Below are 27,844 nucleotides of genomic sequence, written 5' to 3'. Positions count from 1 at the left end.
CTCTCGGGGAAGGCACGTCGGCGGGCCAGGCAGGCCGGTGCGCAGAGACCCCGCGCGCAGGGGCCCGCCACCCCCGTCCGACCGGCCGCCGGCAGACCGGCGCTCGGGGCACCGAGTTGAGGAGGGGGTTGCGGACGTCCGCGGTTCCGAGCTCTGCGAGCGGCTCCCAGGCCGGCCGAGGGAGAAGTCACCACTCAGGGGGTCACTAGGGGACCTGGCCCGAGCGCGTCCGGCGAGGGGACCCCGCGGGGAGGGGGCCGGGGCTGCGGGGCGGAGCGTGCGCGGGCGGGGCGACGGGCGCAGCGGCGCGGGCGAGCGCAGAGCGGGGCTCCCGGCTGAGGACTTGCCGCGTCCACCGAGGCTCCGGCCTCGCTCCCGCCGGCCTCCCCCGCGTCCTCCGGGGGTCCCCACCTTTAAAGGGATCTGAACCGGCCCCCAGAAGTCAGCCGGTTTGGCCGCCACCACTTTCGGGGCCGCGATAACCCTGAACTAGGCGGAGCTACACGCGCGCGTTCCTTCTTTCCTTTCTTTGCTTTTCCCTTGTTTTTCTCTTCTCTTCTTTCCTTCCTTTCTTCTTTTCTTTGATTCTTTGGTCCTTCCTTCCCCTCCCCCTTCCTTCCTTCTATCCCTTCTCTTTCTTTCTTCCCCCCCCCCCCCCCGAAGTCTGCTCATTTGGAAATCACAAATTGAGAACTTTCTAGGAAGGTTCCTTTAAGATTCTTGAAGAACCAAAGAAACCTGTTTTGGTTTTGTTTGTTTTAAAGGACAAGAGGCTCTCCAGACTGTCTTCATTTTCTTACGGCATTTTCTCTCCCACTCCCAACCCCTTAAGTTATTGCTAACTCTTTACTTTAAAATGAGCAACGTTCTATGTTCCCAACACCAGATGTTCCCAGTTCCTGAGTAAACCAACAAAAATAGGCAGGCATTTTCTGATGATGCGACAAAGAGGCCAGCAACCTGCTTACTTCAGAGAAAACCTTTCCTTCCATCACTGCAAATGATGAAATTATGTCTCTGCCAGATGTTTCCTACATTTCTAAACTGTTTTTAAGATTTAGTTTTAAATTCTGATTTAATCTTCACAGATGTGAGAACTTAAAACTTCTCAGCAAGGATGAATCAGTATCTATAGTAGTTCAAGAAGTAGTTAATTAGGAATCCATTGATTCATTTATTCAACAAATATTTAATCAATGCCAACTGTCTACCAAGCACCATTTTAGGATTCAGAGGCAAATTAGCCTGATAAGGGCCCTGTCTGCCTTCAGAGGGCTTTCATGGAAGAAAGGGAGACAGAGATTAAACAAGCAAATGACAAGTATCACACACAAAGTCCACAGGGAAAATACCAGTGATGTGATAGTAACGGGACTATTTTGGGTTTAGGTGGTTAAAGAGGCCTCTCCAAGGAGGTGCTGGTGAAGTGAAGCGAGAGGGTGAGGAGCCAGACATGAAAAGATCAGAAGCCCATGACAGTTGGAGTGAAGAGAGCCAGATGGTCTGAAATTCTGAAGTAAAGATACCTTCGCTTCCCAGGAACAGGTGAGCAATGAAATGGATGTTGGAAGTGTGAGCACAAGCAATCAACTTGATAGAGGGTGAAAAGAGATCACAAATGTAGTTTTTGAGTTTGCTGGCACAGTAGGAGCTAAAGCTCAAGAGGGTGGGAACCACTGCACCCTGGGGACCTAGTTCTGTATGTGGCGCGGGTATGTGGGATGGATGGATGGATGGATGAAGTATAGACCAAAAAAATACGAAAACACTCTTGAACACCAAAAGTACGTTTACCCTGAAAAACCTGTCATTCTGAAGTGTGTTGTTCCTGATATAAGAATCTCCTTTTTTTGATTTCTCAACATCTGGAGCCATGAATTAAATTTTTTTTATTATTTTCTGGTAATTATGCATAACAATAAGATACTCTGCTTAAAATGTGTTTGTTCATGGCAAATCCTATCTGTGAGAACACAACAGCTTTGATGCTTGAATGAATTAATGTTTAATTTAAACAGCACAAAGGTAATCTGTTTAGAAACATGAAGTGCAGGAAATTTAGTGGGGGAAGAAATATCCAAATGTTTTTGACTTGACTCAAATTCTGAGTCAAAGCAAAGTTGGAAAAGACTGATGGTGTTAGTTGAAGTGTTAGTCTTTAACTTAAAAAACAAAAATTGAGACTGAATTACTTTGTTGTTCTAGTTTGTTGAGCTGTTTGTGCCTTTTCTCATCACACGGTTTTTCACACTCAGGTAGCAACCTTCACACTGAAAGAGTTATTACAGTAAACTGACGATGTGACATCAGAAGACATGCTTTTCTCTATTATCTGACATACAGTTGGTACCGGACGAGGAAACCCCATCTCTCCCCGGAGGCAGGAGTTTATGAAGAAGCACAAAGAGGATCAGGTTGGAGTCTGAAAGCCTGGGTTCTTGCTTTAGCCATTCCCCTAACAGAAAGTTTGTGATTTCAGACAGCATGTTTAATCTCCTGCTTCATTTATTCATTGGTAAGTGAGAGATAATTACTGAGGACCCCTCCGTCTCTTTCTGCATTGTATGCTTATCTACAAAGTTTCATCTCTTCAGTTACGTTTAAAAACACAGAAGAACAGAAGACAACTTCTCAAACTAGTAACATGTCTTAATCAAGTCCAGCAGTGTTGAGTGGACCAAAGAAGACGGAAATCCTGGTTCTCACAGAGGTGGAGTGTCACAAAATCTCTCGTTCCGTGCGCTCCTGTCGTCTGTTTAAGGTATTGAGATGAAACAGAAGACTCCGTTTTAACTCCAAGACTCAGGCATGAAGGTGGGCTTTGTTCTCTGCGGGGTGGGAGGGACACCTCACTACACACATCTGCACGGTTTGATGGATTATTGGTTAATTTTACAAAAACCAGTATAATTATTATAACAGTATTTTGAAAAGTCAAGTGAGGCAAAATGAACAAGAAAAGGGTTGCCCTCTAGAAGGTCTCAGGCTAGAAGCCCAAAGGCAAAGAAAACAAAGTGACCGCCAGCCTCAGGGACAGAGCTTGGGAAAACCTTGTGAGACACTTACTGACTCAGGAAGACACTAAGAAGGTGCCGGGTGGAAGACCGGGGTGGCTGCTGTTGCTGATGGGAAGCCACAGACATGAGCTTTTCTGGGAAACGCAGTTTGGGTTAGTTGGCCGGCAGCTACAGATACAGAGTCAGGAAACCATCTGGATAGTTTAAAGCATGGAGCTCCTGAGTCCTGACTCCTAACTCACGTAGAATCCACAGGGGAAAAACAAGAACATCCCACAAGCATTGGAAGGCCTGAGCGTCTCTCAGTGAAGGGCTGTGTAGGTTAAGGTTTGAGGCAGACAGTTGGCAGGCGCTATATCTCTGAGCCTCCATATCGGAATTTTTAAAGTAGTGAGGTTGTAATAAGTACATTTACTATCTCTGTTGCAGCTAAAACCTTATTATGTTAAACATTAGAAACATTATGTGAAACATTAGCCACCTATTTTAATTTTTGCTGTAACTTGAGCTTAATAGACATCCAGCATCCTAACATTCCTATATGGGTATTTTGTGTAAGCCCTGGGATTACATGGCTTCATTTAGGACAGGTCATGTTGGACTAAACTAACTTCTCTTTCGGTAGAGTGATTAGAATGCTTTCAGTAAACTATTGACCAAGGGCATTGTGTAATATATTTGACAGCAAGATTAACAATATGGACTGGGTAATAGAGGAGTCGGAGGTCGGTTGAGAATACTGCTGAGTTACGGGGTGCTGTCACCCAGGCTCAGTAAATCCAGACATACAAAGAATGGACAAAGCTGCCATTATACATATTTTCCTATCACTGGAGGTATTCAAATATAGCCTGGACCTCAATTTTCTACATATGCTGTAAAGTGAATGAATATTAACTGTGGTGAATTCGATGAACACCAAGATCCTTTAAGAAAAAGTACAAAATTCAAAAATTAACCATCTCCAGGGATCCAAAATGCAGTTGATAGAAATCAGTATCTATTCCTAATGTATGTTTTTTTAAAAACTTAGTAAACTAAGAATAACAGACATATCATTACTATGGTGAAGAATACCTATTTCAAATAATACCAACATGGAGAAATACCAAAGTTGATTCCATTGATATAAGGAATAAGATAAAGATGTCACTATACATTACTATTACTCATGAATTAAGAACTTCTGCAATAAGCTAAATAAAATGTGATAAGAGGAAAAGTTTGAAAAAGAATCTAAATCTGTTCGTTGATAGATGACATAATTCTTTACTGTAAAAAAATTAGATTTTTAACTGAAATTACTAAACCAAAGAGTAAGAAATGTGTTTGGAACAATGTTAGAGTATAAAGGTAAACAGAAAATTCAGTAGTTTTCCTGTATGCTAGCAATAGCCAGTCAAAATATAGTAAAGTCTACAAAATTTAAAATAAATTGAAATAAATTTAACCAAGAACCGTAAAACCCATATAAAGAAAATTATAAACTTAAAATTAGTCAAAGTCTACACAAATTATAGTTTGATAGTTTGATGAGACTGGTGTTAAATTTATAGATTAATTTGGGTATAATGTATTTTCTTTTTTAAAAGACTTTATTTGTCAGAGCAAGAGAGCATAAGCAGGGGGAGCAGCAGAGGGAGAGGGAGAAGCAGACTCCCCGCTGAGCAGGGAGCCCGATGCGGGGCTTGATCCCAGGACCCTGGGCAGATGCTTAACAGACTGAGCCACCCAGGCATCCCTAGAATGGTTTTCTCTATTATTTACTTTTTCTAAGAATAAATGTGACAAAAGTAAATTCATTTTTAGAAAGCAGTGAAAGGAACTTGCTCTATAAAACATTAAATGATTTAGTAAAACCACAATAAATAGATGGATATTCACAAAATAGAAACATTAAAAGACTGTAATAGAAAGTTCAGTCAGAGGCTTAAGGATATAAAAGATTTTATGGTAGGATAAAGGACGTATCTTAACTCATTGGGGGAAATGAAGCCATACTGAGTAAAGGGAAGAAGGTAAGAGATTTCTGTCTCCACCTTTGCCATAAAATAAATGTGATGCATTAGGAAACTGAATAATCTTTTTTTCTTAAGATTTTGTCCATTTATTTGAGACAGAGAGCCAGAATGGGAGCATGAGAGTGGGGGAGGGCCAGAGGGAGAAGCAGGCTCCCCACTGAGCAGGGAGCCCGACGCGGGGCTCTGGGACTCGATCCTGGAACTCCGGGATCACTCCAGGATCAGGACCCGAGCCAAAGGCAGTAGCCCAACCAACCAAGTCACCCAGGCACCCCAACTGAATGTAATCTTAAAAACCATAAAACCTCTAGAGAAAGATTCAGGTGAACTTTATTTTTTTAATGTGTAATCTTCAGGTGGATAATGCCATTCTAAGCATTCACCAAAAGCTGAAACAATAAAGAAAAAGACTTGCAGGATTGACTAATAAAAGCAAAAACTTACAAGTGTGTGTATTATATATATATGTATATATAATACACACACAAAATCTTTGAGAGTTGAGTTAATGCCACCCACCCAAACCACTTTATGCCTGGAGGTGTTCACAGAAGATGAGTTGAAAGTTTCAGCTTTCCTATGGGCTCATGGCTCCTTTGGCAGAACGCCTCTCCCAAAATTTAGAAAATGTCTTTCCATTTGATTCCAGTCAGCTGCATGTGCCAATAATTACACACATGGGGGGGCTGCGTTTCTTATTGCTGTGCTCGGTTACATTCTGACACCACTCTCCCTCCCTCCCGTCTCCCAGGTGCAGCCCCTGCGCTCCCCTAGGCTGCAGAGGAGCCCCTCGCCCTCGGGGCGCCTCCCCCCTCTCCCAGGTGCAGCCCCTCGCCCTCGGGGCGCCTCCCACTGGAGGGGCGCAGCCGGAGCCCCGACTGCTGGAGTCCGCCCGCGAGCAGCGCAGCCGCACCGTGGACCGCACGCGGACGACCGAGGCCACGTTCCTGGACCCCTGAGGCGCCGGGACGGTCACGACGCGGTGCGTCTCTGTGCCGCGGCGAGAGCCCGTGCGCCCCGCGCCACCCTGCACTGACGACCCCCGCCCTCGGCCAGGGTGCTCGCAGACTGGCCCGCAGGGTTCAGAGCGCATCTTTTTCTCGCGCTGAGCTGCCACCTGCAGCCCCACAGCCCCTGCTGCGAGTGTTCCTACTTTTCACGGCTCTTTACAGCGAGAAGCTCCTCAGGTGTGCGGTCCGTGCTCCCGGACGGGGTGGGCGCGCTCCTCGCCACTCCCCACCCGGCGCCTGGAAAACATTTACTCCTGTTTGTGCGTGTCCAGAGCCGCGCCTCCACCAGTTACTGATTTCTGTGACAGCCACGAAGAGGGTCCGCGCGGAAGGGCACGGAGAGGTCGTGACCTCCGGACGACCCCGAGCTCCCTCCGGGCACCCCGAGGCCCCTCACCTGGAGGTGTCGGTCCGCATGCGCGCTGAGGACTGAGCCCAGCTGAGGCCTGGCGGTGAACCTTCCGGCCCCCGCGGCAGGTGCAGGTGCGCACACGTGCTGGGCGCCCAGGAGCCAGCAGGTGAGTGTCCTTCTGGTGTCCCCCCGCAGTCTGTCTGCGGCCCTCGTGTCCAGATTTCACCTGGGACGCTCCTGAACTTTCCAGCCAACAGCTTCATGGTGACAGAATCTGTAATTTGTTAGAAAATACAATCAGCAAACAACGTGTGTGCTGCATTAATGATTTCCCAGTTTCCTTCAACACCCAAACTGCATAGCAGGTACCTCGTTCGCATTACAACATTTTTTGGATAATATTTCTAAGGGGTAAATTAATATTTACATACTGAAACTCAAAACAACATTTTAAACACAATTGTATGTTATGTATATCGATACAATTTCAAATACAATTGGTGGGACATTGTCAAAAATCACAAGTCGATTGCTTTTGTTGAGAAGCAGGAAAGTTTATTGTGACAGGATTTGGTTTTGCTGTGACAGATGTGTGGTTTTATGTCTTTTAAAATTTTTTTGAAACAATTTCAAATAAAAACAAAACGTCTAGAAAGTGGAAAGAACGCACACCTACCTTTCACCCAAATTCACCAATTGTTATATTTTTATTTATATCTCATAGTTGGTACATCATCATCTCTCTATACAGATACCATTACGTTTTTTTCTAGTCCATTGATAGGAAGTTGAAGATTTCATACCTTTTACCCCAAAATATCTCAATGTGAATTTCCTAAGAACAAGGATAATCAGATACAGCTATCATAACCAGAAATTTTAACATTATACAATTCTCTTATCAATCTCCTGTTTTTAATCTGATTTTGCACATTATTCCAAGAATGTCCCTTTTGGCAGTTTTGTTTGGTCCAGGACCTAGTTCCGGCTCGCACTGCATTCACATGGCAAGTCTGTCTCGTCCCCTTGATCTGGAACAGTCTTCACTGGGGCATTGGCATTTTGATGGCACAGGTCAGGTAATTCTGTGGATCGGCCCTCAGTCTGGGTTTGTCTGACATGTCTTCATCACTAGGTAGAAGTTCTACATGCCGGCTCGGAGAACCACAAACAGATGGCATGCCCTCCTCCGTGGATGGTGTCCGGAGGCCTGTGATGGGATCGCTTCTGTGACGGTGGGTGCTAACCCTGCTCACCTGGTTAAGGGGCTATGCTCCTGGTTTCTGCTGTCAAGATATTGCTTACCTTTGTGATTAATAAGTAATTCACAGAGTGATACTTGGAGTCTGTGTAAATAAATACCTTGTCCCTAGCCCAACTTACACCCATGAGTTTTAGCATCCACGGATGATTCTTGCTTGAAGCAATTATTACTATAGTGGTTGCAAAACAGTGGTATTTCTAATGTCATCATTCCTTCTATATTCATATGTTGGCATTCTATTATAAGAAGGACCTCTTCTTTCCCTTCCATCTGCTCATTCATTTTTCATGAACTCTGGTATTTTATTCAAAGTGTTATTATCCATTATTGTCATTATTTATTTTGACGTTCAAATGGTCCTAGATTTGGCCCTCTTGTGTGGTCTCTTTAAAATCATTACTCCAGGGCACCTGGGTGGCTCAGTCAGTTGAGCATCTGCCTTCGGCTCAGGTCATGAGCTCCGGGTCCTGGGATCGAGTCTGGCATCGGGCTCCCTGCTCAGTGGGGGGTCTGCTTCTCCCTCTCCCTCTACATGCCACTCCTCCTGCTCGAGCTCTCTCTCTCTGACAAATAAATAAATAAAATCTTTAAAAAAAATCAAATCATTACTCCATATCAGTTTATAAATATTCTCTTCAGTCTTTTTTTTTCCTGGATAGATGTGCAGGACTACACTGTATAAATCAGAAATTGGCAAAATCTGACCCACCATCTATTTTTGTAAATGAGGTTTTATTGGCACACAGTGTATGTACATTTGTTTACACACTGTTTATGACTCCTGCAACCACAGAGTTAAGCACAGAGCAACAGAGACAGTATGGACCCCAAACTACAGTCTGGCCCTTTAGGAAAAATTGGCTGTCCCTTGGTGAAAATGAATCATAATTTGTTCAAACAATATACAATGTATTGTATACATCATATGTTCAGTATACAATGAATAACCTTCTACATATGTATTTTCATACTGTTGGAGGCTCATCTTCAGGGTAAATTCCTAGAAGGAAAACTGATAGATCAAAAGCAAATCCAGAGTCTCTGAGTTTCTTGAATCTTTGTGTATGTTTTATACTTGGATAAAACTTAGGAGATTATGTGTTCAAATACTTTTTTCTGACCCGTCTGCTCTTCTCCTTCCCAGACTTCAGATGTGTGTGTGTTAAGAATAACATATCGTTATGTTATCATACAGTATCGTCCCACAGATGCTTAAAGCTCTGCTTATTTTCTTTCAATCTTGTTTCTTTTTCTTCAGATGAGATGTTCTCTGTTGGTCTATATTTACGTTCTCTGTTCTCTTCCTCTGGCATCTGAATTCTGCTATTAAAACCACGCAATGACTTTACTATTTCAGATGCTGTGTCATCCTACCATGTCTCTATCAACACTTCCCTTCAGCTTCCATAACTGTAGCAGCCGCTTTGAAACCTTTGTCTGCTCGTCCCCGGCTGCATCATTCCTGAGTATTATCTTTCCCTTAGAGATGGGTCACATTTTCTTGGTTCTTTACTTCCTGATTAATTTTGGGTTGTATCCTGGGAAGACTTTGGAATATTAAGTTTTGGAGACTCTGGAAAAGTTTCGAAAGCAATTTATTTGACAAATTAAATTGTAGACTCCTTCTCTCCTGTTTGCAGCTCAAATTTCAGGTCAGTTCCTGTATATTTAGTTGTCATTGCGTCTGTCCCTTTATGCACAGTTCAACGGCCAGCCAGAGTCTTGGCCACCATTTACTCACATAAGTTGAGAATCTCCCTCCTCTGGCTCTCTTTCCAGGAATCTCCTGTGACTTCCCTGAAATTGCCCTGACTTCAGTCCTCGACTCCACAGGCCATAAATGCTGTAAACCACCGGGGGCTTACCCATCCTACTTGCTAGCTACTGTGGCCTCTCCGCAAATAAGAGCTATTAAAGGGAAAACTCTTCTTCCAAGTTTTCTCTCAAGAAATCCCGACTAAAATGTTCATTCACTCTCAGTGCCTCTGTGTATGTTTTGTATTGTGCCAGAGTTAATCATTGTTACACATGGCAAGTGTGAAGCGTACAGAATTTAATCTGTGATGTAGAAGGAGGCATTTCATAGTTGAACTGGGAAAAACCAAAGACAAGCAGATGAGCTTGAAAGAAGCCAGTGGAAAATGGCGCATTATTCGTAGGGAAATGGCTATTCAGTGAAAGGAGGATTCTTCCCATGGGGGAGCCAGAGAGCAGTGGTGCATCTGAATCTTACCAAATCAGGATTCTGAGTCATAGTTATGTGTAGGGAGAGTTAACCCTTCTTAGTACCTGTATGATTTTATGTCTGTGTATCTGGTTGTGTACGGTGTGAGAGATGGATTCCCTTCTACCTTCTGTCTATCCACTCACCCCAGCAACATCTATTAAAAACTCCACTCTTTCCCAGGCTTGCTACCACATTCATCACAGATTCACTTTCCATGTGTATTTGGGCCTCTGTCCAGACTTGCTCTTCTATTCCAATAATACATTCGCTTATTCATATATGAGTTCCAAACTGTTTTAATTATAGAGGATTTATGATATATTTTAATATATTGTCCAGCTAGTCCCTTTTCTTAGCTTTTCTGTATTTTCCTAGCTATTCTTGTATGCTTATTTTTCCATATAAACTTTGATATCAACTTTTCTAATTCCATAAAAACAATGCTTGCTGGTATTTTTATTGAGATCACATTAAATTTATAAATTAATTTAAGCAAACCTGACATATTTGCAACTCTGAGTTTTCATATCTAAATACAAGGGTTGTCTGTTTTTTATTTAGTCATATCTATTTTTGTGTCTGGCAGAACTGTTTTAAAGTTTTTTCATTGCTAAGCACATTCCTAAGTTTAAACATTTTTATCCTCTTATTTTAAATATGGTTAATGTTCCATTGTATTATCTAAATAGTTATTTTGCTTACAAGAAGTCCATTAATTTCTATGTTCTTTTTATGTCTGGATACCTTACTGAATTCTTGTTTTAGTTTATTACACATGATTTAGGGTTTTCTAGGAATACCATCATATCATTTGAACTAGAGTTAACTGTTCTATATTTTTTCAAATTCCTATGACTGCAGTTGTTTCCTATTGTCTAATCTCATTGGTTAACGCCACCAGCGCACTGTAAAATAGTAGATTAAATATATACACATATGTACCTACATACAAGTGTGTGTGTTTGTGTGCGCATGCGTGTGTGTGTGCATAAGAAAATATCCATCAATTCCTGTTTCCTGGAGGTTTCTCAATTTTTTTTAAAAAGGGTTTTCAAGCAACTATGGAGATAATCATATGATTTTTCTTCTTAGATTTAGTAATATCTTAATGGATATCTTACTACTGAACCATTTTTGCAGTACCAGAATAGATCCCAATTGATCATTATATATTACTTTCTAAATATGATGCATGATTTTGTTCACTAATATTTTATTTAGGATTTTTGCACCAATGTTCACAAGAGATACTGATCTGTGACATTCTTATTTTGTGCTATAAAAGTAGATGTTTTGAAAAACATTCAGTGTCAACAAAGGGGATGTTTATGTGAGATAGTTTTGGTGCTGAAAGAAATTATGTTACTTTTTACAAAGCAGATATTGGTTAACAAATTAAGTGGTGATTAGGAAGTTATGTTTCGAACATTTTATACCATACATGTTAGTTATGGTATAAATATAGTTTATACCATAGTTATAGTTATATATAAATATAGTTTATAAACAGTACAGATAGTTATGAGTAAGTTCTTTACTGTGTTTTAGTGACATTTTTAGGAAATTGATTGAGGGTTTGGCATTAATATGAATGTATTATAATTTCTTTTTTCCATTTAAATTAGGCTCCTTACTCACGAGCAAGTGACATTTTGCATAAAATGTCATTTTCCCATGGACGTAACACTGATGTTAAGCAGAAATTGCTTGTATAACAGTTCTCAATAATAAGACCTCAGAATGCATAAAGCAAGAAGTAAAAGATCTACGAACAGAAATCCACATCTCAGAGATATTAACAGGTCTCTTTTCATATTTGATATGGGACATCTTTCTTTATTAAAAGATATAAAAGATTTGAACAGAACTGGCAAACTTGACCTAGTAGTCGTATATACAACAGCACGTTGTAGCCGGGACCAGCAAACTGGGCCAGATTGTGCCTGTGCACTGTTTCTGAATGAAATGTGATCTAAGAATGGCTTTTACACTTTAAAGCGGTTGTGAAAAAAATAAAAATAAGGACAAATGTGCTACAAAGACCCCATGTGGCCCACAAAGCCTCAAATATGTGTTATTTGGCTATTCACAGAGAAAGTCTGCACTAGACAGACTACAAAATACACTCTTCATAAGTACACCCAGATCATGAATCAACATTTAAAACTGTCCCATAAAGAAAACAGTGCAAATGACTTCACTGGAAAATTGTACCAAACATTTTGAGAAGCAATGAATCCAATCTTAAACCAACTTATCCACAGAACAGTAAGAGAGGGTATGTTTTCCAATCACTGTTACAGGAGCAATATAGTCTTTTTTATTTATTTGAGAAAGAGAGAGAGCCTGCGTGGAAGCGAGCATGGGGAGGAGCAGAGGGGAGGGAGAGAGACAAGCAGACCCCCATGCTGAGTGTGGAGCCCAAGTGGGGTTTGATCTTAGCACCCTGAGATCATGACCTGAACCAAACCAAGAGTCAGATAGATGCTTCACCATCTGAGGGAACCAGGTGCCCCAGGAGCAACATAGTCTTAATATTAGAACAAATGGGACAGTGTAAGACCGAAGCCTGCAGGCCAGTCTCATTCATTACTGTGCGCTCATGGATCTCCAGAAGTCCACCCGAAGCCCTAACACATACGAACAAGCCAAACACATAAATTCCTAAAAATCACGTGCGTGGTGAACACATTGACTTTATCCTAGGAAGAGAATGGAGATTTAATATTTAAAAACCAAACAAGTTATTTGCATTAATACTTTAAGGGAGAAAACTCAAAAGATCATTTGTCATTTGTTCCAGTTTGGGGTTTTTATTCTAAGTGAATATTTAGGGATGTGGGTAAAAACTTTCTAAGAGAGTCCCAGTGTTTCGCCTGCTTCTCTGTCTGCACCTTCTGCCCTGCGTCTGCAGGTCCTCCCAGTAAAGAGGCGGAGTTGGTTTCCTTACCTTTAGATTCAGAGGTAGCTGAGAGACTTCCTTTGGCCAAGGGGATCAGCAGGTGTGATTCCTCCAGAGACTTGCAAGTGTGGTTCTGCTTTCTATTTACTCTCTTGTGTTCCTCAAACAGACAGAGAGTGCTTCAGCCTCCATCCCTCCTAATCCCTCCCTCTTGCTCCCTCCCTCTGGAAAGATCCTCCATGGAGATATCTGCACAGCCCACTTCTCACCTTCATTTACATCTCTGCTTACTTGTTATCTCATCAGAGAAGTCTTCCCTGAATAGATAGTGTATCTATGAAGGAAAAATTCAAGACGTCATTCTCTAACCTGTTTTCCCAGTTTCTTCATAGCACCTAATGCTAATTGGTTCCTTGGTTATCTCCCTGACTGGATCATGAGATCCAAGAATACAGAGACTTTTTCTGTCTTACCACTGAATCTTTAGTGCCTAGAACAGAATTGGTATTCAGGGGTTATTTGGCACCTTAAAAGTATGTCTTGAATCTTACTGATTCAACCACTTTCACCTTTATTAACTTAGGAAGACATAATGCACTAAAGCTGATATGTGTTGAGATGAGGGTGATGAAGTAAGATGGGAGTCAGGATGATGAGGGAGCAAAAGGCATCCCCCCCACACTCCTGGGTGGGATCTGTGTGACATTCCTCCAGGAAGCTTCCCACTGTCTTCATGTTAATGCCTTGCTAGAGGGAAAAGCAACCTTAATTTGACAATGGCAGGGCCTCAGGTATCCTGTGAGTCTTCTTTAACATATGAAAGTTCTTTTGAAAACCTTCCTTTTCCTTACCTCCCCCAACCCCATAGCATATAATCAGCCACCCCTCACCACCCCGGGGCAGCACCTTTTTCTGCCCATGGTCTTGTCCCCGTGCTTTCATAAAACCACCATTTTGCACCAAAGAATTCAAAGACTCAATCCTTTCCTGGTTGTCAGCTCCAGACTTCACCCCACTGAAACTCACCTATATTCAAAACCCCATGAAGAAGTTGCTAGAAGATAGAACAGTCACATAAAATGTGATTAAAAGAGTATTTAACCAGAAAGTACTTAACCATGGCAAGTACATGCTTGTCATTAGTCTTTCCAGCCATCCCACTCGCATCGCAAACTGGATTTCATAAAAAGCTGTAAGAGGCAATAGAATAGATATTTTCTGGAGAACTTTTTCTTTCTTTTTTAAAAATATATTTATTTATTTGAGAGAGAGAAAGCCCAAGCAGGGGGTGGGGGCAGAGGGAGAAGCAGACTCTCCACTGAGCAGGGCGCCTGATGCAGGACTCGATCCTAGGACCCTGAGATCATGACCTGAATCAAAGGCAGACACTTACCAACTGAGACACCCAGGCACCCCTGGAGAATTTGAAGATTTGAAGGAACAACTCAGAAAACATAATGAGTAAAAAAAAATCTAAGCATGGATGAAAGATTAATGAATGATCATCCCAGTGTGCAAGGAAGAAAATGAAGGAAGCATCTTCACTTCAATAAAATGTATATGTGTGAAATAAACACCAGGGAAACATTTGGACTCAAAGGCATGATATAGAGAGATCTATGAAATCCAGAAACTAAAGAAAGGAAAATGTATAAAATTACCTAATTTTCTTTAGTTAGAACCAAAATATTTAGATGTTAAGAATATGTTTGCATAATTGGACTTGTTTAGTAATTAGGCAGATGATAAAGCATTCATGGTTATGACACGGTAACAGTGTGTATTGAAATATAATTGGAGAGACAAGTAATAGATGTTCAACAAAAGCTGAATTCTGAGAACTACTTTCAAGGAAGTGACTCAGTAGGTACAGCAGTCTTGTTCATACCACATAGATTTTTTCATAACATTAATGGAATGACTAGATGTTTGGAAAGGAAAAAAAACTATGTACAACAGGATAAATAGCTTGCCTAAGTGAGCCCAAATTAGTCTATGCTATTTTTAGTCTGTGATTCTGCCCTAGAAGGCCCCTGGGAATTGGAGGGAAATATGGAAAGAGAAAATTTGTTTTTTTTTCCCAGCTGAATGATACCAAGATATTCCTGAAATACATTTGAATAGGTTTTACATTCCAAAGACAACTTAGTTTCTGTCACAGAGAAAATAAAAAGGTGGAAAGTTTATTTTTATAACACATTTCCTCCAGTGGGCCCTCTCCAAGGTGACCAGCGTCTTTTGCTGTAGGCACTGGAAATAGATAAGGATGTCAACTCTAGGAGTTAATTAACTGTTGTAAGTTAGAAAAAAAATCTTTTTAATTTTGTCTGTATATTTCTGATCATCCCCTCAAATCCAAACCCAGATTGTTCTCATTTTTTAAAATTTATTGAAACTCCCAGTTTCTGGTCTAACACATAAGGATCTTGGAAGTTACCACTTCGGCCTAACAAGTAAAAACTGAGAAAATGGAAAAACCAACAATTCTTAGATTCATAAAAGAAGTGAGGTCGCAGGGCAAACCTCCAGAGAATCACAACTCGCCAGAGCAGAAACCTCTATGGGATCCAGTGCTGAGAGAGGAAAAAAGGAACTGTAATTAACAAATTGCTGGAGGCACAGTGGAGCTAAGTCTGGGAAATAAAAACTCCAGGGGCCTCAGATAGTGGGGGGGAGAGGGCCCTTACTTTGTGAATTTTACCTCCCGAAACTCTCACCGTGAGTATCGGAAAAATCCCCCAGTGCTTTCTGCAGGGGGAGGGGAAAAGCAACCATTTTAAAATATGCCAGAGCACTCTGTTCTTCTTAATAAGGTCACCCTCAGGAGAAACTAGTTAAGCAGAGCTTCACCTGCCAGTGTTTTATCAGACTGTAAGTCTGTGGCAGAAGGAAAATACCCAGCTCCAACCTGTCTAGCTGCCTATCTCAGCTAAGGGGATCAGGGGGAGACGGAGAAGCCTGTGTGTGGTTCACAGCCTGAGGCAAAGGTCTGTGTAAGACTGAGACCTAGTCACAGGACTGTAGAACCATTGCATTACTGAAAGCCTGTTTAGAACAGTTTACTCACCTAGTGGATGTCCAACTATCAATAAAAAAAAAAAGCTGCAAGACACACTAAAAGGTAAAAACAAACCAAAACAAAAATTCGAGGAGACAGAGCAAGCATCAGAACCAGACCCAGACACGGCAGGGATGTTGGAATTCTCAGACCAGGAACTTGAAACAACTATGATTAATATGCTAAGGGCCCCAATGGATAAAGTAGACAGAATACAAAAACGTGTGGCAGTATAAAAATAGAGATGAAAATTCTAAGAAAGAATAAAAAAATGCTAGAAATCAAAATCACTAACAAAAAATGGCTTCGATTGGCTTATTTTCAAACTGGAAGCAGCTGGAAAAGGAATCTCTGCTCGAGAATATCTCAATAGGAACCTCCAAAACCAAAAATCAAACTGAAAAAATCAGAAGAGAATATCTAAGAACTGTAGGAAATCTTCAAAAGGTTTAACTTCTGCGTAACGGGAATACCAGAAGGAGAAGAAAGAAAGGGAAAGAAGACATATTTAAACATTAAGGACTGAGAATTTCCCCACATTAATGTCAGACACCAAACCACAGATTCAGGAATCTCAGGCACCACCAAATAGGACAAATGCCTCCAAAACTACCTAAACATCTAATTTTCAAATTACAGAAAATTAAAGATAAAACATACTGAAAGAAGGCAGAAGAACCACCTTGCTGGGAGAGGAGCAAAGATAAGAATAATATCTAGCCTCTCAGAAAACATGCAAGCAAGGACAGTGGAGTGAAATCTTCGGTGTTGAAAGAAGAAAACGACCAACCTAGAATTTTGTACCCTGTGAAATTATCCTTCAAAAGTGAAGAAAAATAAAGAATTTCTCAGAGAGAAACTGAGAAGTAAGTGAATTTGTTACCAGTAGACTTGCCTTACAAGAAATGTTAGAAGAAGTTTAGGAAGATAGAAAATGATATAGGTCAGAAATTCAGGTCTATATAGAGAAAGGAAAATCATTTGAGAAAGAATAAGTGAAGGTAAAATAAAAACTTTTATTTTTCTTTTTCCTAATTGATCTAACAGATAGCAATTTGTTTAAAATAATAATAGCAACATTGTATTTGATTATGTGTGCTTATGTGTATATACATGCTTATGGATGAGCAAAATGAGTGACCACAATGATACAAGGGACAAGAGAGAGAAATTAGGATTACTTTGTTATTATAAAGTACTCACAACCACCCATGAAGTGGTATTGTGTAACTTGAAAGTAGACTAGTATTGGGGCGCCTGGGTGGCTCAGCCGGTTAAGTGTCTGCCTTCAGCTCAGGTCATGATCTCAGGGTCATGGGATTGAGCCCTGCATCGGGCTCCTGGCTCAATGGGGAGCCTGCTTCTCCCTCTCCCTCTGCCCCTCCTCCTGCTCATGCTCTTGCTCACTCTCCCTCAAATAAATAAAATCTTAAAAAAAAAAAGGTGGACTAGTATTAGTTGTAAGTGTATAGCATAAGCTCTAGGGCAACCACTAAAAAAAGGAAAAACAATAACTATAACTCATCAATAATATAGTGTACAATTAACAATTTGTTAAGAGGATAGATCACATATCAAGTGTTCTTCCAAAATAAATTAAAATTAAAAATAGAAGAAATATAATTGATATGCTAAGAGAGGAGGGAAAATAGAATCATATAAATTCCTCAATGAAAACCACAAAAGACAGAAAAACAATGGAAGACAAACAGGACAAAAGAGCATGAACAACAGACAAAAACAATAAATATGGTTGATATTAATCCAAACTATATAAAAAATCACTTTAAACATCAGTGGTCTAAATGCACGAGTTAAAAGAGATTGTCAGAGTGGATCAAGAAACAAGATGGAAAGATGTCCTCTATAAGAAACCTGCCTTACATATAAGGACACATATAGATTAACAGTAAAAGGTTAGAGAAAGATGTACCATGCCAACACTAATCAAAAGAAAGCAGGACCTGTTGATTTCTGACAGAGCAGATTTCAGAGTAAGGAAAGTTGTCAGGAACAAAGAAGGACATTATATAATGATAAAGAGACTAGTTCTCCAAGAAGACATAACAGTCTTCAACATGCTTATGTCTAACAGAAGAGCATTAGAATACTTGAGGTAAAAACTCGATAGAACTGCGAGGAAGAAAGATGAGCCCACTAGCACAGCTGGAGTGCTCAGTAGCCCTCTCTCAGAATGAGCAGATTCACCAGGCAGATAATCACCAAGGTGATGGCTGAACGCAACAACTGTGGACAATGGATGTCGACAGACAACTTCCTCTGGCAACAGCAGGACACACATCCTTCTCAGACTTCCACAGAACACACACTGGGAGAGACCACACACTGGGCTATAAAACACACCCTAGCCACTCAAAAAGTATTCAAATCATATAATGTCTGCTCTCAGACCGTAGTTTAATTAAACTAGAAATCAATAACAGAAAGATAGCTAGAAAATCCTCAAATACTTGGAGATTAAACAATATACTTCTTTTTTTTCTTAATGCCATTTTTTATTGTGGCAAAATACAGAACACAGAACCTAGAAATAGATCCGTGCAGTTCTAGTTAACTGATCTTTGACAAAGGGGCAAAGAAATACAGGAGAGAAAAGAGAATCTTCTCAACTAATGGTGCTGGAACAACTGGACACTCACAAACAAACGAGGAATTTATACACAGACCTTTCACTCTTCATGAAAATTAACTCAAAATGGATAACAGACCTAAATATAAAGTGCAAGTTACAAAACATACATACAATCACATAGGAGAAAACCTAGGGCCTTGGAGTTGGTGATCTAAAAATACACCAGGGACGCCTGGGTGGCTCAGTTGGTTAAGCGACTGCCTTCAGCTCGGGTCATGATCCCGGAGTCCTGGGATTGAGTCCCGCATCGGGCCCCCTGCTCAGCAGTGAGTCTGCTTCTCCCTCGGAGCCTCGCCCCTCTCATGCTCTCTCTCTCTATCTCATTCTCTCTCTCAAATAAATAAAATCTTCAAAAATACAAATAAAAAATAAAAATACAACACCAAAGTCACAATCCATGAAAGAAAGAATTGATAAACTGGACTTCATGAAAATTAAAATTCTCAGCTCTGCAAAAGACATTGTCAAGAGAATAAGAAGACAAGCCACAGGCTTGGAGAAAATATTTGTAAAAGACATATTTGATAAAATACACAATGAACTCTTAAAAATTGATAAGAAAACAAACAGCCCAATTAAAAAATGAGCCAAGATCTTAACAGACACCTTGCCCTAGAAGATATACAGATGGAAAATAAGCATATGAAAAGATACTCCACATCATATCACCAAGGAAATGCAAATTTAAAAAAAAGCCACAAAGAAATACCACTACATACCAATGGAATTCTTTGCTAAGTCAAAGAGCAAAATGGTAATTGCTTTGGAAGACAGTTTTATGGTTTTTTACAAAACCCAAAGATGCTCTTACCAAATGATCCAGCAGTCATGCTCCTTGCTATTCACACAAAGACGTTGGAAACTTACGTCCACACAGAAATCTGCACCTGCACGTTTATAGTAGCTTTATTCATACTTGTGGAAACATAGAAGCAAGCAAGATATCCTTCAGGAGGTGAATGGATAAATAAACTGTGGTATATCCAGACAATAGAATATCATTCAGTGCTAAAAAAAATGAGTTAATGAGCCATGAAAAGACATGGAGGAAAGTTAAATGTATATTACTAAGTGAAAGAGGCCAATCTGAAAAGGCCACATACTGTGTGATTTGGAACTCTATGGTCCTCTGGAAAAGACAAAACTATGGAGAAGGTAAAAAGATGAGTGGTTGCTGGGGGTGAGGGTGGAAGGGGGATGGATAGACAGAACAGAGGATTTTTAGGGCATCGAAACTATTATGAATGACACTATGGTGGTGGATACATGTCATTATATATTTGTCCAAACCCATAGGATGCACCCCAAGAGTGAACTTTGATGGAAACTCTGGACTCTGGGTGAAAATAATCTGTCAGCTTAGGCTTCTTGATTAAGACAAACGTTATCACTCTGGTTGGGGATGTTGGCAATGGGGGGGCTATGCATATGTGGAGGTGGAGGGGCATATGGGAAATCTCTGTAAATTCCTTCCAGTTTTGCTGTGTACCTAAAACTGCTCTAAAAATTAAAGTCTATTTTTAGAAAATGAATTGAGTTCCACTTGGTGTCTGGAACCATCTGAGACCACAAAGGTGAACCGCTAACATGGTCAGGCTGTTTTTTGGTTTGCAAGGAAAGCAAATGCACTGTGATAAAATCTATGATGAGGCAAACAGAGGGGTAGGGAGATGTCTGGGGTGGGGACTGGGTCTTTTCTAATGTCGGAGGAGACATCAGAACATCAGGAGGCTGGCCGCCAGAAGTTAGGGGAGGTGGTGGGGGTAATTCCCAGCCAGGATGAGGGAGTAACTGGATTATTTCAGGCAGCATGGAAGGTCCAGGGACCGTGGAGAGTTTGGTCTGATTGGGGCACGGATTTGAGGCAGGAAGAGAATGAAGGTGCTGCCTGACTCCCGGGGAAATCTAACGTCCCTTTCAGAAGTATCTTCCTGAAGATTCTTGTTTCTTTGAATATTGTCTAAACTCAAAATCTCTCTTGCTACCTCATACCCTCCTACATGAGGTCTGATTCCATTTTCTTTACCTGGAGGGGAGTCAGCTTCTCCCTCTCCCTCTGCTGGTGTTCACTGTCTCGCTCTCTCTCTTTCTCTCGCCATCTCTCTCTTTTTAATTTAAAAATCTTAAAAATATATAAAGGGTTAGTAGTCATTCAGAAACTAGTAAAATACATTTTCCACAAAACAGTGATGTGTATTCTCAAGATTTTCCTGGCCGAGAAGCAAAGGAGGAAACAGTTCCATGTGTTTATCTGTGTAGGTCAAGGAGACTTGTAAGATGATCAGATCTGAGATGAAACTACCCTGGATTCTTAAACTATTCTGTTGATATGCCCATGTAAAGTTTCCTTAATCTAGGACAGACCCTGTACTGGCTATGTGTCCCCCATACTGTTTAACGAGGTTTTAGCCTGGGGAGTGGACCCTCGATGCCAGAGCCCAGCAGCTGCTGTGACTGAGGGGGTGGGATTCACACTCTGGAATCTCAAGGAGGAATTACTCTCTGAGAGACACAGGACAAAGGAACACATTCTCGTGGCTAAACAGTGCCCACAGGGGAATCCTTGGGTGGCTTTCACTTCTGGTGTGTTTTTCTCATGGACCATAACGATTTTGAGATGTACAAGTTAAAAACTCCCGTGGCCTCTTCCCACCAAACACACACCACGTCATAATTCCCTTGTTGAGCTGGATGTCTCACCCTGCGTGAGGATGTGAGGAGCCACGGGAAGAGTCCTGATACATTCACATCCTCGCTGGTTCACAAGCCAAGGGATCAGTGTGAGTCCCTCTTTAGAACCTTCCTCATGAGGGACTTTGCAGGGAGTTCATTCTATTTCCTACAATTTCTTTTATATCACAGACTAAATATTTATGTTAGACAATATAAACAGGTAGAACACTAAAAATAAAAATCATAATCCTAGCTACCCAAAACAACCATTGTTGACATTTGATATATATTCCTCCAAAATTTTACCTTTCCATTTATACTTTTCTTTTACAAAAATGGCATTGTCTGCAGATAGTGATTGCATCCTTTTTTTCACCTAACAAGTGATAAATATCCCCACGTGTGACTTAGATATTCTCTTATAATAGCATATTTGATGGCTGGATAGTATTCCATTGTATGGCTGTATCGTAATTGTTAAGAATGATTCTTATGGTTCTAATAATTTTGTACTGTTTACTGTAAGCTAGAACTTTTTCAAATTTTTGAAAAGTGGCTGTCTCAGGGGTTTGAATATTTGAATTTTGTTTATATTTCTCCTTTCATTCAATAAACATTTAAAAGTTCCCTCTAGGTGCCAGGTACTATGTCATCCCTAATGAGGACAAAGACTAATATGTTTAATAAAGTTTCTCATGAGAAGTTATGCGGTAGTAAGAAATCTTAACCCTCTTTAATCTTAATTCTATTTGATTCAGGAAATGCTTCATTCACGTTCAGAGATGAAGGTTCAGAGATGAACCTGGATGAAGATTTTTCCGAGTCAGATTTTAAAGAGTGATTTGGAGTTAGTTAATTAGGTGAAGAGTGAAAGGAAGAGGTGTTTCAGGCACAGAAAGCATCTGTCTAAATCCCTCAAAATCAGAGACAATGTTATCATCAGGGAACACGTTCAGTATCTCTAAGATACAAAAGACAGGGTAGTACAGGAAAGGTGCAGGATGGAGTCATGCCCATGGGCTGGGTCATTATGCTCAAGTCTACGGTGAGTCTTTGGAAAGTTTTAAGCAGGCAAGGGACAGAATTAGGTTCTAGAAATAGCACCCTGTTATGAATACAGGAAATGGACCAGAAGGAGACAGAGCTTGATAACATGAAGATGGATAGGAGTCCTGACTCACATGTTCTGATTCAAGTCATTTGGAAAAAATGCTGATTTTTCATCTACCACCAGATACCGTCTTCCAAGCCAGCACCAACTGGTTCCAGGCTCTCTGAGTACGATTACATCATCAACCAGAAACCCTTCAGGTGCACTGATGCCTTCTCATGTCTTTCCTCTCACTCACAGTGCTGTCCTGATGCCTATGGAAATCTAAGGGATCACTGATCTACCAGGAATCCCACCAAAAAGAAAGAATATAGAGTATCTAGGAATATTAAAATCTAAGGAATAATAAATTTCCTTTCTCCCAGTGTCTCCTCCCATGTTCCTTAGCGTAACCTTTCCTAAGAGAAAACTCTCCCTGGAAGGTCAGGTCTGCCTGAAGTCTCAAGCAGAACTTGAGTAATGCCCAAATACTGTGAGACGTTTGGGTCTCTGAAGACCTGTCTGCCTTCTCATCATTATAATAAGTCAAGAAATCTCAAAAGTTACTGACTACAGGCATTTGTGATAAGAGGGAATTTATGTGAAGCCTTAGAGGATAATCATCCAAGTTCTTAATACAAAAGATGGCATGAACTCCTGTGTTCTCCACCTTCTCCGACCTTCCCCTTGCTAAGCGCAGCCCCACTGACTCCTGCAGATGGAAGTTACATCACTTGTCATAAATTCAGCTTATTTGATCATACCTGAACTTAAGCCATAACTTTATTGCTTTTCCTCTGAAAAATTTTTTTCTAAGTTCTCACTGCTACACTGATGAGCCTTTGTATATATTGTTAAGAAAACCTGAGGCTGGATCCCGAAGGACTCTGTTAGGTGGGAGGAGGTTATTAGACCTACCACAATCTCTCTTTTTACCTCTCTAGTATTTGGTCACTTGAAATACATTTTTGTTTTTTTCATCTTAATTTCACAGTTAATGAAATTCCATCTTTTCTACACATGGTCAATAACAATTGCTTAATTTATTATAGAAATGCACTGCTGAATTTTCAGTTATATATTGCACTAGGTTTTATTGAGAGAGCTTTTATTTATTTTTAAGATTTATTTATTTAGAGAGAGATGGAGTGTGGGGAGGGAGGGGGAGAGAGAAAGAATCTCAAGCAGATTCCCTAAAAAGCGTGGAGCCTGACACGAGGTTCGATCGCAGGATCCTGAGATCATGATCTGAGCCGAATCAGGAGTCAGACGCTCAACCGACTGAGCCACCCAGGCGCCCTGAGAGATCTTTTAAAGCCATGGATCAATCTTGTTATTCTTTGGCGAAATAAAATCCAAATCCTTACTGTGGCTCAAAGCCCTAGATGTTACCTCTTCTGACTTCTTTTTCGTCCTTCTGCCTCACGTTGTGTACCTTCCCTGTGGTCTGCAGCCTTTCCTACCCAGCACCACTATGCAGGTCTTTCATAGCCCTCCATCCCTGATGCAGAGCACTGGATTTATTGCAGGGAGACAGGAAGGCAGGTAGCTCAGGGAATTCACTCACCTGTCAGAGAGTCATTATGGGCCTTGTACTCTCCAAACTGAGCAACAGAGGGTGAGTGACCCAGCTACTGTTTCCTAGTATCTATTCTTAGCAAAGAACAAATCTGATAGGGACAGAGAATTTGGTATTGGACTATGGCAATGTGGTATAGATTTTCTTTGACTTGGTCCAGTAGCCAGGGAGAATTTCAATTACTTTTTTTTTTTTTTTTGTATAACACTACTTGGTACCATCTTTCTTCTGAGAGAGACAGTGGAACCAGAAGGATTTGGGCCCTTCATGGTCACCCAGCACTTACAGTTTGGCAGTAAGGCCACTGGGTTAGGGCAGAGGGATACCTGAGCTCTTGTCCTGGCTTTGTCACTGTTGGGTACACATACCTGGCACCTTGAAGACCATACAAATATTTAGGAATAGATGAATGGGTTATATGTTTGACTGTCTTTCATGTCTTTGGGCCCTCTCTCTCTCCACTACAAAATGAACATGTTGGATTATTTTACTTCCAAGACCCTGGGAACTGTGAAGTGGCATGATCTAAGCTAACAATGTTTTCTAGAGCTCATTCCCACCCTTCACACTAAACCCCTTTGAGCAAAGATGAAATTGATAATTAAACCGACTGCCAAATGAAAATATTTTGAAAAGCCATATTTTGCAGTACATGGATCTGGTGAGAATGGCCTAACTTACCTTGATAACAGCTTCAAGTGTCTGTTTTGCTATCGTAGAAACCTCTCAGAAACTCTTGAGTTTTTATTTTGTGCATCTTTAGCTTAGGTTTTGCTTACCTGTTCTCTTCACAGCTAAGTCTTAGCGTGGTAATCTACGCTCTGATTCAAGACGGAACAGGTTGGAGGGTGGATCGCCCTGGCTCACAGTGAGGGGGGGAGTCTGGTGGGTCCTTCCTGCCCCCGGCCGGTCAGCAGGGGGAGTCCTCCAGGGCCGCTCTGAGCTCGAGGCTTTCCTACTCTTGCAGCACCCACATCTGCTCTGGGGGCTTCCAGCGCGGATTTCAAAGCCATTCCCAGCTCCGCATTGCCGCACTAGTCATGGTCCCTGCCCTCCAGGCTTCCTGGTCTGACCCAGGATCCTGCGCATCCAGAGGACCGAGAGCTCCAGCAGAGCGTGGGGCATGATAGCCATCTCAGCACGGCTCACGGTCTCGTCTGAGTGACGATCGCTGTCCGCTGTGCTCCCTCCGGCTCCTTTTCCTTAGAGACCGTTTTTCACACTTCGCAGCTTTCCTGCTGGGGAAGATATGAGCCCCCGCCGTCAGTCCTGCCCAGCGGGCACGCTGATAATCCACAGACACACGCACACATACTGAGAATGATGCTACTATGTGAATATCTCAAATTAGATCTTGGACAAATCAGTACTTGATCGATTATTTTAGATCAGTCTGCATCATTGTAAAATATGGACTGAAATAGAAATTCACTTTCTTAGAGTGTATGTCCGAAGTTCACATATTCACAGATGTTTCAGGAAGAGAGTTTAATGTTCCTAAGTTGCTGGGCTCAGGATGTGCCTTGTTTTATGACATTTACAGGTGATATTTACACAAACCTTGTGTATCAGCCCTCTTGAATTTGGTTTGTTTTCTAGTCTTTATGGCTCTGGGTCTTCTGTTTTCTCAGTGTTGGTTCTGAACACTTCACACAGATGGACTCTGTTTAGGATCCAGCGGTGCTGAAAAAGCCCAGCAGCCAGATAACCCAGACAGTCTCAACTTCATTCTGCTTTAAGTCCTTAAATATATGTGTCTGCTGCTTCTCTCCCTGAAGCAGCAAAAATAAGCAAGGGTGACCTTTTCATCTTGCTTAAGCAGAACCTAGTCCTTGGAGCCTCCCTTGGAGGATTTATTGGACATTCCCTCACTAATCCTAGCATCCTCATTGCCTGGATTTACCTGCTCCCATCCACCTTGACTTTCTTTCTCATATACATGGAATTAATACTTAAGGGAAGACTTTAGATTAATTTTTGTGTCTCTGAAATTATGTGCCATAAGCCATAAACACGTCATTGGTCTAGTGATAGCCAACATAAATGTTAGGAAAAATCAGGAACTTGCTCTCTATATACTGGTGAGAGCACACATACTTTCTGCTCTGTATTGTCAACGAAGTAGATCCCGACAAAACGGCTCAAGAGGGAGGAAGTGAAGGAGGCAGGGCTCAGAATATTTAACTCTCTTTTGTTCATGACCACGCCCCTATAAACAACTTTCACCTTTCTCATTCCTGTTCTCATGTCCCAAAATAAAGTTATAATATAGGAGCTCCCAGTTCTTGAGCAGTTGTGATATACCAGGAACTATGTATATGAGACGTTTTTACTCTGATGTTTTAAGAAGTGTGCCCGTTGGGCAGTTAAGACCTGAGGTTCCTGTCAGAGTTGTGTGAACCCAGAGCCCATGATCTGGGTTATGTGGCCTTTCCATATTTCTTTACCCCAATCCCAGTGATGGGCCAGGCAGGTGCATGTGATCAGAGATAGGAAGTGATGCAATGGGACGTTTCATTAGTTTAAGGGGCTGTAGAGGGAGGAGGGGGGCAGAGAGATTAGTTCAGCAGACTTTATCCTTGCACTTCCCCAGCTACTCACTGGGGCTGGTTTTGGAGATTGCCCTTCGTTCTTTTTTTCTTTTAATTTTTATTTACGTGTTTGACAGAGAGTGTGTGTGCACAAGCAGGGGAAGTGGCAGGGAGAATCAGGCTCCCCGCTGAGCAAGAATGCGGGACTTGATCCCAGGACCATGAGATCATGAGCTGAGCCAAAGGCAAATGCTCAGCCAACTGAGACACCCAGGCGTCCCAGAGATTGCCCTTAGCTCTGAACGCCTGTTGAAGGAGTTGTATATGTTAGTGTTTCTGAGTACTGATCTATGGTAAAATTTTTGATGATCCCAGTTAGGAGAAAAAATAATGAATTTTACATAAAACTAAAACTATCAAATTGATGTAATATCCTATATCCTAAAAGATGTCTATCCTGCTATCTTCAAAATCACTGCATAAAAATGTTTAAAAAATAAAAATACTTTTTTAGCTTTTACTTTGTTTTTGATGCTACATGGAAACACTCTTGGAAATCCTAAATTTCATAACCATAATTCTGACCAAAGTAAGATTGAGAGGGAATGATTCAGGAAGATTAATCCAGCAGGCATGTGCAGAAATGGAAGAACAGAAATATCGGCATTGAAGAGATGAAGAAATTACTGCATAATCCAGCATGGGGATAGGAGCCTGTAGTCACATGGTGGCAAGACTAGAAAGAAGGGATGGGGTGCAAGGCATGTTTCAGAGGAAGACCAGCGGGACTTTGTGCCACAGGAAATAAATGAAAGAAAAGAATTGTTTGAAGATGTTACTTTTTGACAGGGAGAGAGAGAGAGAGCACAAGCAGGGGGAGCAGCAGAGGGAGAGGGTGAAGCAGGCTCCCCGCTGAGCAGGGAGCCTGATGCAGGACTTGACCCCAGGACCCTGAGATCATGATCTGAGCTGAAGGCAGGTACTCAACCAACTGAGCCACCCAGACGTCCTGAAAGAAAAGAACAATTAAAGACTTGTCATGATGGTGTGGCTAGCTGAGTAGCTGAAGGACACTTAGCCAACTGCCTTGAAGTTAACATCCAGCAAGACTTGCACACACCACAAGGGAAGCAGTCCCAAGGGTAGACCCACTGAGAATAGGTGAGGTTCTAGCAGATTAAGGGCTCAGCTGAACAGTGCCAAGCTCATAGTAAATGCTTAATAATTGCTATTCACTTCCAGCTCTGAGACGTCCTTCAACCTTCACAAGGCTCTGCCCGTAATCATGGGCAGCTCACTTTAAGAATGCGGAAGCTGAGGTTCGGAGAAGCTAATTCCATGTGTCTAAACGGTGGTCGGCAGAGTTCTGATCACAGGATGGAGAACACGAAGGGCACGAGGGTGTTCGTCAGACGAACTGCTTCAAGTCTCGTGTGGATGATTGGCAGGAGAAACAGAAACAGGATC

General features: G+C 41.5%; 1 long non-coding RNA gene across 3 annotated transcripts; it reads left to right on the top strand.

Annotated features, from left to right (window-relative positions):
• Window positions 1–1,331: 1,331 nt before the first annotated feature.
• LOC114211428 (uncharacterized) lies at window positions 1,332–27,844 on the top strand. Of its 3 annotated transcripts, none has more exons than XR_003609761.2 (5): window positions 1,332–1,545; window positions 2,344–2,814; window positions 5,790–6,566; window positions 7,536–7,635; window positions 27,620–27,844. It is a non-coding gene; the product is annotated as an uncharacterized LOC114211428 (long non-coding RNA). The 3 variants fall into 3 exon arrangements; XR_003609759.1 differs by lacking the exon at window positions 27,620–27,844 and adding an exon at window positions 9,444–9,643; XR_003609760.1 differs by lacking the exon at window positions 27,620–27,844 and adding an exon at window positions 9,444–9,643 and having other exon boundaries at window positions 2,256–2,814.

The sequence above is a fragment of the Eumetopias jubatus genome, unplaced genomic scaffold (assembly GCF_037043125.1).
Source record: "Eumetopias jubatus isolate StellerSeaLion01/CBP00866 unplaced genomic scaffold, mEumJub1_p1.0 scaffold_13, whole genome shotgun sequence".
In the NCBI taxonomy this organism is placed as follows: domain Eukaryota; kingdom Metazoa; phylum Chordata; class Mammalia; order Carnivora; family Otariidae; genus Eumetopias; species Eumetopias jubatus.
This window is presented reverse-complemented; position numbering and strand designations above follow the sequence as displayed.